At 40.3% G+C, this 21,768-nt stretch overlaps 1 protein-coding gene across 7 annotated transcripts in view; it reads right to left on the reverse strand.

The window, feature by feature from the left end:
- MAP3K15 (mitogen-activated protein kinase kinase kinase 15) overlaps window positions 1-21,768 on the reverse strand; it is a 137,187-nt gene that overhangs the window by 102,966 nt on the left and 12,453 nt on the right. Inside the window, exon 2 of one of the 7 annotated variants that reach the window (XM_073356766.2) lies at window positions 10,951-11,053. The exons of the other annotated variants lie outside the window; for them this stretch is intronic. The gene's annotated coding sequence lies outside the window, so the exon portion shown is untranslated. The remainder of the gene's footprint in view (window positions 1-10,950; window positions 11,054-21,768) is intronic. 7 annotated transcript variants of the gene reach the window in all.

Consider the following 21,768-nt stretch of genomic DNA (forward strand, 5'->3'; position numbering starts at 1 on the left):
TGTCTGTACTGCAGCTGGGTGGCATAATTCCCCGCTCCGGTAGATGAAGACATGTTAGCTGTGCTCGAGCTAGCAAGCTAAAAATAGCTGTGTGACTGCAGTGGCATGGGTGGCAGCTCAGGCTGGCTATCCGAGTATATTCCCATCTGAGATCTTAGGTATGTACTCCAGGTGGCTCGCCTGAACTGCTGTCCATCCCACTGTGGCCACGCTGCTCTTTTTAGCACGCAGCTCGAGCACACCTAGCATGTGTACATCTACCTGAGCTGGGAATTACACCTCCCAGCTGCAGTACAGACATACTTATAGAAACCAAGAGGGCTTGATGTAGAGTACACAGTGCTTTGAATATACATCAAAAACTACAATTTTTTTTCTTACAATAATTCAACACCACATTTAAAAAATGTAAGTTGTATATCATAGAATCATAGAATATCAGGGTTGGAAGGCACCCCTGAAGGTCATCTAGTCCAACCCCCTGCTCAAAGCAGGACCAATTCCCAGTTAAATCATCCCAGCCAGAGCTTTGTCAAGCCTGACCTTAAAAACCTCTAAGGAAGGAGATTCTACCACCTCCCTAGGTAACGCATTCCAGTGTTTCACCACCCTCTTAGTGAAAAAGTTTTTCCTAATATCCAATCTAAACCTCCCCCACTGCAACTTGAGACCATTACTTCTCGTTCTGTCATCTGCTACCATTGAGAACAGTCTAGAGCCATCCTCTTTGGAACCCCCTTTCAGGTAGTTGAAAGCAGCTATCAAATCCCCCCTCATTCTTCTCTTCTGCAGGCTAAACAATCCCAGCTCCCTCAGCCTCTCCTCATAAGTCATGTGTTCTAGACCCCTAATCATTTTTGTTGCCCTTCGCTGGACTCTCTCCAATTTATCCACATCCTTCTTGTAGTGTGGGGCCCAAAACTAGACACAGTACTCCAGATGAGGCCTCACCAATGTCGAATAGAGGGGAATGATCATGTCCCTCGATCTGCTCGCTATGCCCCTACTTATACATCCCAAAATGCATTGGCCTTCTTGGCAACAAGGGCACACTGCTGACTCATATCCAGCTTCTCGTCCACTGTCATCCCTAGGTCCTTTTCCGCAGAACTGCTGCCTAGCCATTCGGTCCCTAGTCTGTAGCTGTGCATTGGGTTCTTCCGTTCTAAGTGCAGGACCCTGCACTTATCCTTATTGAACCTCATCAGATTTCTTTTGGCCCAATCCTCCAATTTGTCTAGGTCCTTCTGTATCCTATCCCTCCCCTCCAGCGTATCTACCACTCCTCCCAGTTTAGTATCATCCGCAAATTTGCTGAGAGTGCAATCCACACCATCCTCCAGATCATTTATGAAGATATTGAACAAAACCGGCCCCAGGACCGACCCTTGGGGCACTCCACTTGACACCAAGGGAAATTTAGAGAATTTGATTATGGATACGCATACTAACATTCAGAGAAACAAGTCTAAAAACTCGAGAACTGTGGGTTTTGTGCCTGTGTAAATTGTTTTTGTGGAAACAACGCTATGAAATCAAAATCACCTTCCTGATGAGAGAATTTAGACAATGTGCACAGGTAGGACATAGATACTGCATTTGGCATACCAGAATATAATTTATTGAAACAAAGTTATTTTTTTCAAATTCATAATGCATCATATAATATGCAAATAATATATTGCATTTTGGATCCATGTCCTCCATGGCTAGTGCGAATGAATGATGGGGCAATACGTCCATTGGAGGAAACCGTCAAAGCCTCTCTTCAGAACAGGAAGGGGTAATGTACCCCTACAGAAGCAACTGTTAACACCTGTTCTCAAGAAACCATTGCTTGATGCTGATAATCTCACTAATTATTGCCCTATTACGGCCTCCCTTTTTAGCAGAAACTAGTATTGAAATTCTCATAGTGAAACAAGTCTGGCAATACCTGAAGTGCAGAGACTGCATCCTGGCTACCACAATTCCAAAGGGACAACCTGCCAACTGGGCATTGCCAGAGCACAATGCTCCAGCCATGCTGTTGGATCACATTAAAAGAAGTTCTGTATTTAAATCACAAATGAGTTTGATTCCCCATAGTTTAAATTCCAGGGTATTACTAATTAAGAGGCCTCTTGGTTTTTGGTACTGTTTCTCTCCCTCTATGTGTGAAACTTGCAAGCTGCTAATTGTGTTAGTACATCCTAAGACAGAGTCTGTTCTCAAAGCAATTCTTTGTAACAACAACTACTCACACAGAGAGAGACTCAAAGCAATACTCTGTAACAACAGAAACAGCACCCAGAGACTTCCCCGCCCTTTTGTTGTATTCATCTCGCTTTGTTAACAATTGTGATTAAAATAGAGATAGAGTGGATGGATGCTTGGTGTGGATAATAACTGAATGATCAGGGAGGTGCCAGCCTAAGAATCCAGTGTCCATCGGCTGAAGAAGGCATCAAGTGGAAATAACCAGAGGACCCCCGGAGGGCAGACTGGAATCCACCCAACAGCCTCAAGAATGGGAGAACCAAAGAACAAGATAACATCTGGCAGCATGTCGCCGTCAGGAATGTGCCATCTGCTGATTGATTCAGCAACAGCATGATGAAGCAATTCCCATAGACTGGCCTAGGAATAAATTCCTATAAAAATGGACTCTAGAAAGTGAGAACTTTGGGGTCTGATTCTGCAAACCAACTTCCAGGAGCATCAGATGAGCATCTGACAAGGCCCTGCTCCCTCCTCATGTCCAGGCCACCTGGCCAGTGGCTTGGCATAAGCAACTCTAAGGCTGGTAACTATGATAACAACCTTGCAGAACGTGTGTGTGTGTGTGTGTGTGTGTGTGTGTGTGTGAATAAATAAGAAATTGAATGGAATGTTATAGCTATAAATAACTGCTTACTATGATTCTTTCTGTATTCACAATAAATGTGGCATTTTGCCTTTTTCCCCTTTAATAAGATCCTGCCGGTTTTTATTTTATTGGTATAACAATGCCAGCTCCTGACTCCAGCCCGCCCATTACCTTGGGTTTTGGGAGAGATGTAGCACAGGTAACAATTACAAGTAATGATAATAACTGCAGCCAAGGCACTAGTTTTCTGTATAGTTGTTATCCCAGTGCGTAACTAGTACTTGTAGCTATAAATCTTACATCTGATTCTGACCACCAACAGTAGTACCAATTCTCATGATAGTGTTGTGAATCTCACAATAGTTGGTATTTTTCTTAAATTCCCAGCTCTTGGAGCCATGTTATTTCATAAAAAGAAAAGGAGGACTTGTGGCACCTTAGAGACTAACAAATTTATTTGAGCATAAGCTTTCGTGAGCTACAGGCCACTTCATCTACTCTGAAATATGTTATTTCATGAGAATCTCGGCTTTATTTAAAAAAAAAAGTAAGATTCTACTCCCTATGGCTGTAGAGAAAAAAGCTTGAAAATGTGACCTGAGTATATGCTAATGGACAGGATGGATAAACATTGATTTAAAAGAAAAATCAGATTTTTAAAAAATTTAAATTAAACACAGGTTTGTTGGGGGGGGGGGGGGGTTAATAAATGTATTTCAAATAAATTTGAAAAAGACAACCTACATTAAGACCTAAGCCTAAATACAAAAATAACGTCAATTGGTACACACACAGGCATAGGTTTGCCACAGGAGGCATAAGGTTTGAAGACCAGGAACTGAGGCATGCCCAGCCCTGGAGTGGAGGAGTCCCTCGACAACAGAAACTAATCTATTTATACTAATTATGCACACTAATACGAATTACAAAAGCTATAGACACTAAACTATGGTAAGTAAGAACAAAGAGCTAGAATCCAAAAACCACTGGGAAGTAAACTTTGCAGAAGCAAAAAGGTAAGAAGGAACTCAGAGAGGGTGTGCCCAGCAGTGCCCCTTATACCGGCACATGAGCGTGTGCCTCCAGAGGGTGCGAGAGCTGGCCCAAAGGATACCACTAAGGGAAAAAATCTCCAGCAACGGTGCACACGGCACACGCACATCTAACATGGAATGGACATGAGCAAAGAAGAACTTGCCTCTTTAAAAAAGCCTTTCTATCATAAGAACAACACTCACATCACTAGACACCCCTTCGAGCTGTAAGCCTCTACCAAAACAAAAACAAACAAAAAGGGAAATTAATAAAATCCTTTAAACATGACAGCCCCAAGGAGAGTTTTGTTTTGATCACAAGGAGTGTGACATTACTCCCACGAATTCCACTAGAGACTTCACTGTTGCTATTTGATGTTATGTGGAAAGCATTCAGTTATTACAAAAATGGGTGCCAGTATAAAATGCTTAGATAGATACACAGATATTTATTAAACTAATTTAAGTAATCTTTCATTTACCTATCATTTTCCACTTTTGTTTTAAAATTTATTTAAAAAAAAAAAAGTAAATCCTAAAGTCATCTGTATAGCAATTAAAAAAAACTAATATGCTACTACATTTTTAAGTTAATCATTTTTTTTCTAGTGCTTTTAATTATTTTCCTGGAAAATATATTCTGATGACACTGGTCACACTTGCACTACATCAGGCATATTATAACACTAAAAGTTACATTCAACCAGTCCAAGATATTATAAAATAAGCATTTTGAACAAATAGAAAAATTATGATAGTTACAATTAAAAGATTCATAAGTCCTCAAAAAGCAGTACAATGGAATGAAGGAAATGAGTTACGGGTAGTCTCCTTTAATGGAAACAACAATAATAAAGATAGTATTATAAAGAGTTGTAACATTATTCCCCAAAATGGATTACCCATAAATTTCTGTAAATACATAGAGCATACCAGTCAGTTCCAGTTAACATCAGTATGTGTTGAGGGAAAGATGCTAGATGTTCTTCTGTTCCTTCCACCACATTTCTCTAGCCTTTCCACATCTTTAAGAGACAACTATTAGCTCAAGCCCAGACCAAAGACTGAGGGCTTGTCTACACTTACAGCACAGCAATGGCAAAGCTGTACCACTATAGCGCTTACTGAAGACACTACCTATGCCAATAGGAGAACTCCTCCCAACTGTGTAGGTAATCCCACCTCTCTGAGAGGTGGTAGCTATGTCGACAGGAGAAGCCCTCCCATCAACATAGTGCTGTCTACACCGGGGGGTTAGGTCAGTATAACTATATTAAGTTGCTCACGCCCTGAGCAGTTATACTGATGTACGTTCCTAGTGCAGACGAAGCCTGACTTCAGTTTGTGGTGTGCCTGTGTCTATATTAAAAAAAGTCAACTACTTTTCCACCAAGCTGTCATTATCTGGCCCTAAGAAATATAATTTTCCCAACAGAATCTGTCAGACACTTTAACTGGGAGCTGCACTTCAGTCTTTCATGATAGCATAGCTCAGAAGCACCACCACAAGGCCTTCCTCTATCCTGTAGCTGAGCGCATCTTGTCACTAGACACAAATCTAGGAGCTGTTAGCACCCATTGATTTCAATGCGAGCAGGATCAAGCCCGTAAATTAATGAACAGACACATTGGGTACCAGCTGAAATTTCAAGTGATGAAATGTAGCCTCAAGGAAAGCATATTACAGTAATTCAGTCTATAATGATCAAAAGACATGCATAACTATAGTGGAGTCAATAAGGGAGCTCTTAAATGGTAAATAATGCACGTCCCTGGTGGAGCTAATCAGACATGTAGCCTAAAAAGTACTTTACTTTAATCCGGCTAGGGATCATGAGAAATACAGAAAATTACTTTATTGATTTTACATGGCAGACTTTTAATCAGAACTGGTACCACTCATCAGTTCAGTTGTTATCAGTAAACATTTTGCAATGGAGCATGCTCCTGGGATGCTTTATGGTGTCATTGCCTTCAGTGCCTGGCTAGCCTGATTGATTGGCTTCAGAATTACTAAGCACCCACAAATCTCTCTTAAGTAAACAGAAGCTATTGTAGCTCAACACCTTTGAAAAATCAAGCCACTTTTTTAGGTGCCTAATAAAATAAGACACAAGCAAAACAATAGACTGACAAAATTGACAGGTTTTTTCCTTCGCTAATTTCTATAATTCTGTGAATATATAGTGTACACTATACAAATAAATAATACACTGAACTCCAGTATAGGGCTATACTCATACCCAAATAGTATAACTACTAAATATATACCAGCAGCATGGTGTTGAGTTACAACTGTGCCCAAACACATCTACAATCCACCTTACAGTACACAGAACAAACATTAAAAATAGAACTACTGCATATTTGTCACTCTCTTCTTTCATTTATTATGTCTCATAGGAAAAACTGGACACAGTTTATTGTTCAGCTTCAATGACTAAAAGACTGCATGGCACATTTAAGAACTAACATGCAAAGTAGAATATTTTGAGAACAACATCATTATTTTGCTCCAAAAATGATTATACTTATGAGTATACCAAGAAATTATACTTAATTCTAACTAAAGAGATGACAAACAAAAATAGGTTATCAGCATTGCCAACCTCGAGTGTTTGGTTTTTTTTTTAAAAAACTCATGATTTTTTAAAACATGGAATGTTGGATTCTTTTTATTTGCTTTGGTTTGAGAGACGTTAGGATGTGTTTGCTTCAGGAATTCCAGCTCTTCTCTACCACTATTGAAGCTAGAAACTTTTTTTATTTATTTTTTTAAATAAAGGTTGAAATTCTTCTGAAGTCTCCTGATTCCAGGAGCTGGGGTTTTAAGAAAAACGTCAAATTTACCATTAAATTAAGATATATTTCTGCCCGCTCACTCAAAAAACAAAAAAAACTAACAACAACAAAAAAAACAGTTCAGATGTTTCCAGGTGCAGATGTTTTATCTGTGCTCCTGTCTTGGGATAGCTGTGTAAACAGATTCAAATAATGACTGGTTTAGGCAAATATTTTGCTCTAATGTGCTTGAATGGAACATGGCAAAATATCAACTAGTTGTGTATCCTTACAAAAACAAAACAATAAAGAACACCCCCCCCAAATACACAAAGTAATGCAGCTAACATGCAGATGACAATCTATAATATATTTAGAGTAGCTTTAAACCTTCTTTCAAATATCTAAAGATAGCGAGAGGTATTGTTATTTGAATAATGAAAGGAATAAATGTCACTTAAGTCACTACCAGGGGTCGGCAACCTGTGGCAGGCATGCCAAAGGCACATGAGCTGATTTTTAGTGGCACTCTGCTGTCAGCCGGGGTCCCAGCCGCCGGCCCCGCTCAGCCCGCTGCCGGCCTGGGGTTCCGTCCAGCAGGACGGGGGGGCCAGTGGCCAGGACCCCAGACTGGCAGCGCGGGCGGCAGACGGAACCCCAAAATTAAATTCATAATTTTGCTAGACACTAAAATCATAGCCTTAATAAAGATGCTGGATTTATGGCTTATTACAACAATCTGTAACCTACTAAATGCACTTATTTGTCCTATGACTCACAAAAAAGAAGTGAAAGATTTCCAGCCTATTTTTTATTCTGCAACTTTGGGAAAAGAAAAAGGGAAAAGCAATTGATCCTCATGATAAAATTTCTTGCTACACTACTGCTACACTACACAGGACACCAAATATTACATTATTACCTCTTTTGACCGCAGTGTGAGAGCGTTAGTTATACCGATAGAAGTGCTGGTGTGGACAGCACTATGTTGGTGGGGTCTCTTTCATGGCCTGCTGCCATTATAGGTTTTCCCCTCTAGCAAGAGAACAGTATGGTAGATCTCAAATCAATGAAGGTTTCAGAGTAGCAGCCGTGTTAGTCTGTATTCGCAAAAAGAAAAGGAGGACTTGTGGCACCTTAGAGACTGTAGGAATTGGTTAGTCTCTAAGGTGCCACAAGTCCTCCTTTTCTTTTTGCGAAATCAATGAAGGCTGCACTCAGAAAGACCTCAAGAATTCTGGAATATGTTGCTCAGACAGTTTAATTTTTGTTTCTACGGCCTGTCCCTCCTTTCTCAGATTTATCTCCAGACTTTTACTTGTCCAGATCTATTCTGCCCTCAACAATCTTCTATTCATTGAACTTTTTGAAACTTTGCACTTTTAGAGAGAGGTAAGGGACTGACTCTGTGTACACAAATTTGCAGAGACACAATAGGATTGAGGTCTGTTATTTCTCACCTCTATATTTATTTATTTAAAAACATTTTTGCTGTTAACAAGCATGTTATCTCTGGAGACACAAATCCACAGTTTGAGAACTGAGAAACTAAACATCTCTGATGGTCTCTTCTAGACTGAGCACTGAGTCCCATTGGGTAGATAGAAAGATTAACCTAAATAATCTATACAGAAGCCCCTGGAACCCCATAAGATTGGGTCCCTAATCCATGAACTATTGGAACTCATTTACAAAACTTTTCTTAAACTTTACATGAATATATTGTCTCCTACTATAGAATTAGAATTTATAATCCCTATTCCATGATGAGATATCTTTGAGCTATAACGTATCTTAATTAAAACTATTTTTAGATATGCTTTTTTCCTCAAAAAGCATTTTATCAAAAAAATCCGATTTCAATGAAAAAAAACCCACATTTTATTTATTTTTTAAAAATGAATGATTTTTATCCACCCTGCCAGCTATTGATACATTATTCTGGCCCTTGTATCCAATGGCAATGCCTACTTCATTATTCTGAAAATGTCTTTGGTGAAATCCTGAATCCATTTAAACTAATAGGAGCTTTGCCCTTGGCTTCATCAGAGCTAGGATATCACCTCTTAACTTATCAGCTATTAAAAAAAGGAATATAGTAACAGTTTTTCAGGTCTTTAGGACCTATTTTCAGAAGAGCTAGGGTACTCAAATTCCCATTAAAATAAAAGGGAGCCAAGGGTCCTTAGCACCTTGAAAATTAGGACCCCTTATTTTCAAGGTGGTTTGGGACAAATCCAAGAATCCGCTGAAAGAAAAAACCTCTTCCTAATATTCTGCCTAAACCATTCCTTCCTACCTTCCATCATGATTATGCCCGGTTTAGTATTCATGAAAGGTCACAGACTTAGCAACTGCAGTCCTCCACCTACAGAACAGGTTACAATACTGGCAATAGGCTTCCCCATCATGCACATAACCAACACACCAGAATCCTATTTTTAAAAAGGCCAAAAGTAGTCCAGCCTCCATGCTTGTTCAATCCTTGCCTAGAGCTGCCTGAATACTACAAAAGTAGCGTCCACAAATTCTAACCACATTTTTGTTATTCAAGAACATCTGCACAAACGAGTATTAGAGGAGTGGCTCTTCTTTGATGCAGGCAAACAGAAAGAGTCATTCACTTTTTATCATCTGTTATTCTTTGGTTGAAGACGTTTCCGTCATCCAACAGGGAGCACAGGCAGCATATGGTTTAGCTGGCTAATCACACACTGCAGTTAATGATCAGTGAATAGTTGAACTGAATAGTCAACAAGCGACCTATAGGTTCAAAAGGTGTTCATCCGAACTATCAAACAAATACTTAGCAACAATGAATATATATTCAGAAGCCAGGATCTCTTAAATTATTCACGAACAAATAACTACATTTGTTAGATAATTTGCCTCCTACTGACATACTGCATGTACTACACTACTATACATTTTTGGCATATGGACATGGCATTGCATGGCATTACAAATGGATGTCTAGACCACAACTGTTGATGTTTTGCTTTTCCTGTCCTTTTAATACATATAACTTTATTTCCTAAATTGTTTTTGCATAAGAACCTATTAACTCTGCTAGGTTTCAGAGTAGCAGCCGTGTTAGTCTGTATCCACATAAAGAACAGGAGTACCTGTAGCACCGCAGAGACTAACAAATTTATTTGAGCATAAGCTTTGTCTCCTGTCTTTACCGGGATTAACTCAAGGGAACAACAGAAGTAAATTGAAAATAGACATTGCACACTTGCCAACTACAGTAGTAGATGTGCCAAGTGTCACATAAGAATATTTCCATCGCCATGTTAACTAGGGCTGGGTGAACTAGTTTGAACGGAACCAAATCTGAACAGACCCTGAACATTTCTTGTCATTTGAAAAAGGTTAACTTTATTTATTTAATTTTCCCAATGCTCTGCACATCCTATGCTGGGTCATCACTTGTAGTGAAAAATGGTGAAGTACGTTGAGAAAGGTTGTTCATGGCGTATTTTTGACTAAAATATATTTAAAGTTATATGAAAAAGGCGGTTTTCCCCTCTATCCCTGCAATAATACATCCAGATGTATTTCTAGACAAAAGTTTCAATCAGCTCTGAATTTCTGGATAATTATCCAGACCAAACCTCTTGATGGTCACCCATCATTTAATGTTGAATACCTTGGCTGGGTAGCAACAGAAGCCAGCCAAGGCTCCACATTTCCTTCAGGTCAGACACTGGCCATCCTGATTTAAGAAAAATATTTGAAAAAAATATAGGAAGGTTGATCAGTATTTTCCACCCACTGAAATGCAAATTGATAACATGAAAGTGAACACAATATGATATTGCAAGAAAAGACTGTGCAAAATATTTCCAAATTTCAAATTTTTCACTAGAGAATTAGATATCAATTTTTTCAAACTTTTATTTATTTTTATTTAATATGAATTATTTCAATTTTTTTCAAATATATTTTAAAATGCATTGAAACAAAAACCCCATTCATACAGTCAAACATAAAATGACTTACTTCTTCAGGCTTCTGTTCTTAACAGACACAGAATTAAGCAGCACAAACCCAGCACAACCAATCCCTTTCCTTCCCACTAAATTACAATTCTCTTTATAAATTAAAATCAAGGGTGTGATGCTATAACAGATTGCCAGCTCAGGCTAGACGAATAGGGCAATACACTGATGTGTGTATATCAAAGAAATGCTAAAGAGGTCATAGCATTTTACATTTACATTTTACATTTGCTCTAAAATTCATGAAAATTAATGAAATGTTAATGACATTGTCTTCACTTACCTATAAACCTGTTGATTGCTACTCCATTACATTATGTATTTCCTTGTCCTTAGTTAATGTATGTATTTCCTTGTCCTTAGTTAATGTATGTATTTCCTTGTCCCTAGATCAAACAGATGTATTAGCGTTTAGATGTGACGTTTCAGAGTAACAGCCGTGTTAGTCTGTATTTGCAAAAAGAAAAGGAGTACTTGTGGCACCTTAGAGACTAACCAATTTATTTGAGCGTAAGCTTTCACTTCAGAAGTGAGCTGTAGCCCACGAAAGCTTACGCTCAAATAAATTGGTTAGTCTCTAAGGTGCCACAAGTACTCCTTTTCTGTTTAGATGTGAGTTCACTTAATATATAAAACTCCCTGATACTTAATGAAAGATTGTCTGAATGGCTGTATCTAAATGCATTATCTCTAAATTGCCCATTAAACGGGATTGGAGCCTCAGAACTGTAAACGATGAAACATTAACCTCAAAGCATGGGTCTTTGCATTCAACAATGGGAAATCCACAAACTTTGTCTGCAGGTAGTCAACAAAGCAAGAGCCCATGCTGTGCTGAGAACACTTGCCAGACTGTTTTCAACTATAAGAAGGAACCCTGGGAGCGACTTTACATCTCTGGGCTGACGAATTCTGACAGGATGGAATTCTGAGCAAGTGGACAGAGGTCCCCAAAGCCTTTCTGGGTAACAGAGACTTCTGGAGAACTAGCAGACACTACCTCTCTGATAACATTTGGACTACAAACTTAAGATTCACCTGGAATGTATTTTACCAGCTTTAACCTCTCAATAAAACTCATTTCTTTTTCTTAGGGTATATCTATACTACCTGCCAGATCGGCAGGCAGCGATCGATCCAGTGGGGGGGTCGATTTATCACGTCTAGTCTAGACACGATAAATCGACTCCCGAGCGCTCTCCCATCGATTCCTGTACTCCACTGCCACGAGAGGCGCAGGCAGAGTCGACAGGGGAGCGGCAGCAGTTGACTCACCGCACTGCGGTGAGTAGGTCTAAGTACGTCGACTTCACGTAGCTGAAGTTGCATAACTTAGATCGATCCCCCCCAGTGTAAACCAGGCCTAAGCTAATAAATCTGTAGTTAGTTTACTGGAGAAAATTGGCTACAGTGTTATTTTAGGTGAGATCAAGAGTATCCACTGACCTAGGGTAAGTGACTAGCCCCTTGGGGTTGGGAGTAACCTAATGTGTGGTGAACTTCAGTTTTAATAACCTGTCATCATAAAGTCCAGTCTGTCTGGGTGGTAAAGTAGGGGCTGGAGAGCCTAAGGGGGACTGTCTGGCTCCATGGTAAGACTAATATAGTGATCCAGGAGTGCACACTTGTTACTGGTTTGGTGAAATCTAATAATAAAATATGCTACCAGTTTGGGGTGTCTGCCCTGTTCTCTAACAGTCTGACCTGAGATTGGCATTCATAGCTGTGACACTAGGGTTCTGTCACATACAAAGGATACACACACAAAAATTAAAAAAACAACAATAAGGAGTCCTTGTAACACTTTAGAGACTAACAAATTTATTTGGGCATAAGCTTTTGTGGGTTAGAACCCACTTCATTAGATGCATGGAGTGGAAAGTAGAGGAGCAGGTATATTTTATACACACACACACACACACACACACACACACACACACAAAGTACATGAAAAAATGGAAGTTGCCTTACCAAGTTGGGGGTCAGTCTAACGAGACAATTCAATTAACAGTAGAATACCATGGGAGGAAAAATCACGTTTGTAACGGTAATAAGGGTGGCCCATTTCAAACAGTTGACAAGAACAGTAAGTTCTTGTGAGTAACAGTAGGGTAAAATTAGTATGGAAAAATAGGTTTTGTAATGACCCATTCACTCCCAGTCTTTATTCAGGCCTAATTTGATGGTGTCCAGTTTGCAAATTAATTCCAGTTCTGCAGTTTCACATTGGAGTCTGTTTTTGAAGTTTTTTTGTTGAAGAATTACCACTTTTAAGTCTGTTGTTGAGTGACCAGGGAGGTTGAAGTGTTCTCCTACTGGTTTTTGAATACTGTAATTCCTGATGTCAGATGTGTGTCCATTTGTTCTTTTGCAATAGAGACTGTCTGGTTTGACCAATATATCAACAACAGTATGTGTCCTAAAGTGTACCTAGCTCCAAAGCTTCCACCCACACTGAGCTAAGAGACTTAGGCTCAGATAACAATACAGAGTCCCTGGTCCCAATATGGAGTTCCTGGTCCCATCCTGGTCTAGATGCTGAATAGATATATTTTCAATTTGTTGGTTTATATGTCTCTCCATAGCATAGGCTCTATGGAAGCACGTGGACCTGTCATATATTGTTGTAGTAAACTTTATAGTCCACTGAGCAACATTATAAACACACACAAATTCCTCTGGCTCCTACAGAACACAAAAAGTTTGACTCCAAGTACTTAATGATCAGTAATATTTAGACCTTCTGTAGCATTTTTAATGTTCGTAATCTGCTTTGAAAAATATCTATAACAGCACTATGAGTGCAGTAGGTATTACTTCTATTTTGCAGAAGGGAAAGTGAAGCAAACAAGTGGGTTGTTCAAGGTCACAGAGAAAACTCTATCAGAATTAATACTCTGGACTTCCCAATCCCAGTGCAATGATTAAAACCTCTTTAACCACATGCTCCCTCTCCTGCCAGAACACTAGAAATAAATGTTTATGTCAAGTTGTCTGGAGTGACTCAAACATGAATACCAACCTCAGGGCAGACAGTTACAAACCAGGGCACAAACCCCAAACTGGTTGTGTGTTCTATACTTAGATTTCACCAACCCAGTATCAAGTGCGAACTCCTCAAGCCCTGTAACAGCCTTAACATGGAGTCACAGACAGTCCTCTTGGGTACTCTGATCTATCCTGCCACCAAGGCAAGCTTCCTTTGTGATAGCTGGTCCCTTATACCAAAAACCACAATAATATTCAGGTTACTCCCAGTCTCAAAGGACAAGTCACTTACCCCAGGTCAATTGCACACTAGATCTCTCACCAAAGTCAACAACGCTTATAGTCAATCCTATAATAAATAAAGATTTATTAACTAGGAAAAATAAATTAGAGTGGTTTACAAAAGTTAAAACAGGTGAATATGCACACACAAATGAGCTACAGTTTTAGGTTCCAAAAGGTAGTAAGAGTTGCTGTAATATGCAAGGAACTGAAGAACTCCTGCTTAGAAATCTTTGCCCCTCAGAGTCCAAGCAGCATAGAGGTAACAATTTCTTCTTGACAAGGATTTTGAATCTCTTCCTCCCAGAGTTCAAGCTGAGGGGACAAGTGCTTGTGTCTTCTTCATAGGTGTGAGGGCAGCAATCAACGAAGTATTTTGTCCATTGATGTTCCATAATGGCTTGTTTGGTGCCTATGGGCCTTCTTTTGTAGGAGAGGAGATGACACTCTTGTCATAAGCAAGTATTTCACATTTGGTAATGCTTCTCTCACTCCTGTAGGGGTTTACAGGTTTAGAGCAAACACTTTTATAGTTACAGAGCAAACACTTAATTACCACCTTATAACATGGGAAACAGATATCGTAAATGAGATTAATGCACACAGCAATTCACAAGCATTTCATGAAATCTAAACACTAAACACATTTTTATAAATCTAATACCTATTTTAAGAAACACTAACACACAGGTGAGCCAGACCAGTTTCCAGCTATACATTTGTCAGTGTTCAGTGGGGCCCATGGGCCTTGGCATGAGAGGGCACCTGGTCTGTCAGCATCACAGTTTACATACCATAACACATTGTCAGAGCACAACGATATCTAACTTTAAGATTATTTGCCTCCTTATACTCTTTCCTCTTGTTTAAAAAATTCTGTTATTTCTTTTGGGTTAATCTTTAAAATTATAGTTCAGAATCTTGGAAGTTACAGGTTATCTAAGAAAAAAATTCTTAGATATTGGAGTCTGTGACCAGAATTATTCTAAACTATGTTTTCAAATTGTTGCTTTGTGATGTTTTGTTTATCCAACTCATCTGCATTCCTCCCAGGAAGTGCTATTTTAGTGTTTTATACTCCTGCTCATCAACATAGTATCTGAGTGCCTTCCATATAAATTCAATAGCAATTACAAAGTCTGTAGTGGCTTTCATCCAATCTCCAGCACTTCTCCTTTTACATGGTCAGAACTCTGCTTGAGGGAGGTTGGGAATAAGATGGGTGTTTGAATTGTGAGACAGTGCCTCTTACAGTGAAACAGCTTTCTCAAAAAGGAAGAGTTTGTAAAGTTTCCTAAAGATGGTCAGACACTGGATTCACCTGATCTCCTTTGGAAGAGTGCTCCATAGCCAGATCCTCTCTTGAGAAGATGTTTTGTACCCAGCTCTCACGTACTTTGTTGTGGGCTTTGTCGTCTGCTTTGTCTCTGAGGAGCGCAGTTGCCTCAGTGATTCATAGAGTGAAAGTCTTACGTAGCTAGAGCTCAATTCATTAATTGCTTTGAAAATTAGGACCAAGGCCTGAAAGTGACACCAGAAGCTGACTAGAAGCCACTGAAGAGATAGAGTACAGTCCTGATATCCTTACCTTGGGCAATGGAAAAGGCAGGCAATTGCATTCTGTACCAACTTGAGCCTGTGCATTATCTTCACATTCAGCTTCAGATATAATGAGTTACAGTAATCCAGTCTGATGGATTACCGTAGCTAGGTCCTTGTCTGTGAGGAAGAGATTACGTTTCCCAGTGGACTGGAAGTAAAGAGGCACGTTTGGAAAGTGATGCTACCTGGTCATCCAAGCTCATTGAGGAGTCAGACGGGACCCTGGCACTTCACACCACTTTGATAAATGGGGGCTATATGCCTTTAAAAGAAGGCAGAGCCAATGTCTTGGCCAGCTCTTTGAAGCATTTCCTGTTTCTGACCAGCATCATTTTGGACTTGTCCGAGTTCAGCTTGTAGGCATGCTGGCCTTTTAGCAGTGATGGAGGATGCATCACTTGAGAATGAAGAATACAGACATAGACATAGAATATCAGGATTGGAAGGGACCTCAGGAGGTCATCTAGTCCAACCCCCTGCTTGAAGCAGGACCAATCCCCAATTTTTGCCCCAAATGGCCCCCTCAAGGATTGAACTCACAACCCTAGATTTAGCAGGCCAATGCTCAAACCACTGAGCTATCCCTCCCCAGCTGAATGCTATCAGCATACTGTAGGCAGTTGAACCCACAACAGCTCACTATCTCCCCCAGTGGTCTCAGGTAGATATTGAAGAGAAGTGGGAATAGCATGGATCCCTGCAGTTGTGTCAAAGGCTGCAGAGAGGTCCAGCAGTAGGACATGGAGATCTTATCTGTATCCATAAGAAATCTTTCAGTGCAACTAGAGCTATTCCTGCTGAGCCTTGATCTGAGCCCTGATTGTGACGAGTCCAGGATGCTGGCTAACGTCATGCTGTTGGAGTTGGAGCTGGGTGGTTACTATCCTTCTCAATTATTTTGCCCAGAAATGGGAGCTTAAAGATGGCAGTTGCAAATATTATCAGGGTCAAGTGTTGGCTTCTTGAGGATTGACTGAACCGTTCTGTTTTTTCCAAGGAGGATAGTAGCTGTGCTTCTCTCAGGGACCCACTGCTGAACTCAAACCCTGCTCATTGCCCTCAGCTGATTCAGCTAATGAATCCAGTCTCCTGATTGGCTGAAAACTCCAGTAGGCACAATCATAACCTCCAGCAGCCCTGGTTCCCGAGCGGCTCAAACTGTAACAACCAGGAGGTGCGTGGCCTTGCCTAATGGTCAGGGCAAGAGGCTGCCTTAATGGATAAAACAGAGGTAGCGAGGCCATGTGGTCAATTCCAGGAGGCGTGCCAGAGCCAAGAGCCAGAGACCAGGAGCCACGTTGCACTCAGAATAATAATACCAAGTCCATGGAGCAAGCTGGAGCTGGGAATCAGGCATTAGAGCCAGACTATCAGCTGTGGTGGGCACAGGAGCCAGGAGTGGGGATTAGGAGTCAGGTGTAGGAAATCAGAACCAGGGACAAGGAGCAGAAGCAGGGATCTGGAGTGAGGGCTGGGAGAAAGAAGGGAGCTGAGAGCAGGAACAGGAAGCAGAACCAGGGGTGCTTGATAGTGTTCCATGCCTGCCGTGAGGTCCCAGGGAGGCTGCAGGGTTTAAGACTGTGCCTGCTGGAGTCTTCAGGGAATCAGGAGCTTGGGTTCATTAGCTGAGAGAAACAACCAGTCTAGGTTCAGCTGTAGTTCCCGTAGAGCTCCTCTGGAGGAGGCATTGACTATTCCCATTTGTAGCAGCCATAATTCTTCTCTGGCTTTTACCTGCCAGGTGTGGAGAGGATCTGTTTCAGAGATCGTGGCTCTAATATTTTTCACAGCTTCTTGAGCATCTTTATATGCGATGGGGCCAAGCTCAGTCAGGGGTGGTGGGGCGGATAATACAATGTGGTCAGGGTGGAATTTTCCTTCCCAGTTAGCTCCATAAGTAATCTGTTGATCTTATCGGTGAAGTATGCCGACAGCTTTTTACAGTGGTTAGCAACTGGGTTACGCAGTCTGAATTGATTAGCCGATTCTCTAGGTAAAACAGTTCTGCTGGGCATGATTTTGCCATGTTCATCGTGAAGGATTAGGAGGCTCATTTTGCCTCCTTTGCTGCCATGCCAGAGTCTGGCTGTAAGTGATGTTTGTGCTGCTGACAGAGGGATTCAGAGTGGCTTTTGAGCCACTGGCATTCTAACTTACTACCTGCGTACATCATCTGCCATAGTTCATCTGTGAACCATGGTGATCTAATGAACTGATGTGAGGGAGTGGATGGTTTGGGGCTAACTAAGGCAGTGGCTCTCAACCCTTCCAGACTCCTGTATCCCCTTCAAGTCCAGATAGTGCAGAAAAGATTAGAGTCAGCTCCCTATGTTTTGAACCCTTATCCAAATCAAACCCAATCACCAAACCTTTTGAAAGTTCTGTCATCGTTAGTTGCAAAAAACCCCACAAAGTTGATTGTTTGGTGTGTATTCTTCTTCTAAGAGTAACTTGGATGTGATTATTATTTGATTTAACTTCAACAATAAAACAATATTCCACATTCCTGTATGTACTAACCACACCCCAAAATTAAATTCCTCCCCTGGTTTTACAAAACCAAAAATCATGACCTCCCAAATAATTCATAGATTCCAACATAAGAAGGGACCATTGTGATCATCTAGTCTGACCTCCTGTATAACACAAATCACAGAACCTCCCCAGAATCATTCCTACAGCATATCTTTTAGAAGAAACATCCAATCTTGATTTTAAAATTGTCAGCTATAGAAAATTCACCATGACACTTGGTAAATTGTCCCAATGATTAATTACTCTCACCGTTAAAAATTTACACTTTATTTCTAGTCTGAATTCGCCAAGATTCAACTTTCAGCCACTGGATCATGTTATACCTTTCTCTGCTACACTGAAAAGCCCATCATCAGATATTTGTTCTCCATGGAGGCACTCATGGACTGTAATCAAGTCACCCCTTAACCTCCTCTTAGTTAAGCTAAACTAATTGAGTTTCTATCTAGTAGTCTATCACTATACAGCAGGTTTTCCAATCCTTTAAATCATTCTTGTGGCTTTGCACCCTCTCCAGTTTATCAATAGCCTTCTTGTATTCATGGATACCAGAAAGGGACACAGTATTACAGCAACAGTCACACCAGTGTCAAATACAGAAGTAAAATAACCTCCCTACTCCTAGATTCTCATTTATGCACCCAAGTATCACTGTAACCCAGACACCTCTTGATGCCAAATGGCAGAAGATGCTACGGGTTTACAGGGATCCTCTGGGTCAGATATATGCATATTAGTTCACTAAAGTGTGGCAAGTAAGGTCTCTACCAAGAGGCAGTAGCCCACTGGTCATTACAATCATTGCGAAATGTACATAAGAATAATATTTAAGTTATGTATCTATACTGAAAATTATGTTCTTAAGGTCTTGGAGAAGACAACATGCCTCGGACAGGTTCCTTTCAGGCAGGAGGTAACAGATGTTAATTTTTCAGTCTGGTCATAGGTGTATTGTGTATTAGTCTGCTTCACAATGGAGGTCTATGTACATACTTAGCCTGATGCTAATCCAAAGATTGCAAAATTGACAAGAGAAGGAAGGCACGGGGGGAAAAAAAAGTCAGCTAGGGTGTTCTGTTTATGAAAAAGAACAAAAGGACTGTCCTGATATAGGAAAAGGTACCTTGATCCTTTACTGGGGAAGCAAGCTGACATTGTGTTCTGTCTCTCAGAAGAGTGGGTAATAGCAAACCTGGCAGTAAAGTGCTAGCGAGCAATACTTTATTAGACATGATCGTATCTTGTAAATAAGTCTAGGCTCTAGAATGTGTTATGATTTTATTCTGTGTGTGACCATTTACTTCCAAAGCTGTTTCTCACTGTCACTTGAATCTCTATTCTTTGTTAAATAAACTTTATATGGCATTTCTCTATAGATATAGCTAAGTGGTAATCTGAGGTGGCAAGCTGGGGTGTACTGTTTCTCTGGAAGCACCAAATCTCTGAGTGTTCAGTGGATCAGGGACTGGACACTCCAGGGAGACACTTGTAGGGCTCAGAGGTTGCAGTGTGCCTATCACTAACCTGTGGAGAGACAACAGGGCCTGTGTAGGCCTAGATGGGAGTGCTTCTGTTGCCTGTGGCTGGTGGAATCGAGGAGCTGACCCACAGTAGGCACAGACAAGGCTTTTTCATGCTAAGGGCAGGGGGTAGTGAGCTACCTCACAATTCTGGGCACTCCCAGGAAGCATCACAATCACATTAGCCCTCTGGCCATAGCGTTGCACTGGGAGCCCACCCCCAAATCTTTTTTCAGAGTCTCTGCTTTCCAAGATAGAGCCCTCCATTCTGTAAGTATGGCCTAGTCTTTGTTCCGAGATTTACACATAGCCATATTAAAATGCCTATTGTTTTCTTGCACCCAGCTTTCCTAGTGATCCAAATATCAGTGACCTGCCCTCTTCATTATTTACCACTCCCCCGAATTTTTGTGTAATCTGCAAACTTTATTGGGGATGATTTTATGTTTGCTTCCAGGTAATTAATAGTAAAGTTAAATAGCGTAGAGCCAAGAACCAACCCGAGGCACCCAAATATAAACACGCCCACTACATGATGATTCCGTTTACAATTACATTGAGCCTGTTAGCCAGCTTTTAATCCGTTTATTGTGAGCCATGTTGATTTTATATCATTTTAGTTTTCTGATCAAAATGTCATGCAGTACCAAGTAAAATGCCTTACAAAAGTCTAAGTATATTATATCAACACTATTACCTTTATCAACCAAAGCTGTAATATCAACAAACAAAAAGATCCTGTCAAACTAACTCAATATACCTTCCATAAACCCATGCTGATGTGTTACATCGTTATTTTCCACAGAAATTCACTCATCACATTATCAAGAAGATGTAATTTTTCAATTTCTACACTTACTTTTGGTCAGATGCAAATTTTTTACATTAAACAGAGAACAACTCTGGCTGTTAGCCATTTTTAGGTTTCGTTCCATTCTGCTTCACACAAACGCACTTCGCATCTTCTCCACTTCAGTACCTTGTGGAGCATGAATAAAACTAATAAAAACAGCAGACGTAATGTTTGGCTTTCAGCTTAATAAATGAATTAAGTTATTACACACTTTTCTCAAATTTGCTTTAAAAGATTTAATGAATGTAAAGTATCCATTTAGATAAAAAAAGAACACCTGACACAAATAATTCAGACACACAGACTTCCAAGCACACCAAGAGAGAAGCAGCCAGTAACTGAAGTGGACAGTTGGCCCATTACACAACAATGCACATAGCAATTCTGCTCAGCAAGGAAACCCGGTGCCAGGAAGGAATACCACTGTTAACATTAGCTTTTCTACTGCAGATTTTCATTTTCAACCCAGATTAGAGCAGTAGAGCTGACTGGTCTGGCACTATTCGAAAGAGACACACACACAGTACAATCCTGTAACACTATTTTCATTTACGAATTCCAAACTCCCATTTCATCCTGTCACTCTCTTTGCATGCAAGACAAACATTCCAAAAAACCAGGACTCCTAAGTATTTTTTCAAACTGCCATGTATGGGACAACAAGAGAGGTAGTTTTCGCAAACTAATAAATCCGATCTCACCTTGTATTAAGTTAATTTACAGATGGCAGATAATTCTCTGTATTAACCCAGATGCCATATGATTAATTCTCTGAATTAGCCCAATCCTACATCCATGACTTCTATCTGAGGGAAACTGACTGAATTCATGAGTACTATGAATAAACACACTTGGATTCACTATAAGTTTAACTTTGCTAATTACCAAATGTTAGTAATGCTAATTCATAGTACTAGTAAGATGGGAAATAACAGTTTGGTTAAGATAAGTGCAGACCTAAGCCGTCACCCAAAACTTGAATCAAGCTCAGATAACTTTTCCCCTGCATTAATCTCCCGTGCCCCTAATTTTCATGTGTTTCCGCAACTCTTTGTTCTGGAAGCAGTGAAATATTACACCTGAAGAAAGGTTTCTCTCACAATACTGCTGACATTATTAGAAGCAGCAAGTACAAGAGTCTTATGAAAGAGCCTGTTGAGAGATGTTGCAGAACCTGAAATTTTTCACATTTGAAATAAGGCTCCAAAACATTGGGGGTAATGATCTGAACAAGATTCCTTGAGCTTTTGAGCACGCCCTGTCACTAGCAGCAGCAGAATTATAGCTGTGTGAGTAGGCGGGAAACAAAGTGTATTGCTGC

This window comes from Lepidochelys kempii, chromosome 1 (assembly GCF_965140285.1).
Source record: "Lepidochelys kempii isolate rLepKem1 chromosome 1, rLepKem1.hap1, whole genome shotgun sequence".
NCBI lineage: Eukaryota > Metazoa > Chordata > Testudines > Cheloniidae > Lepidochelys > Lepidochelys kempii.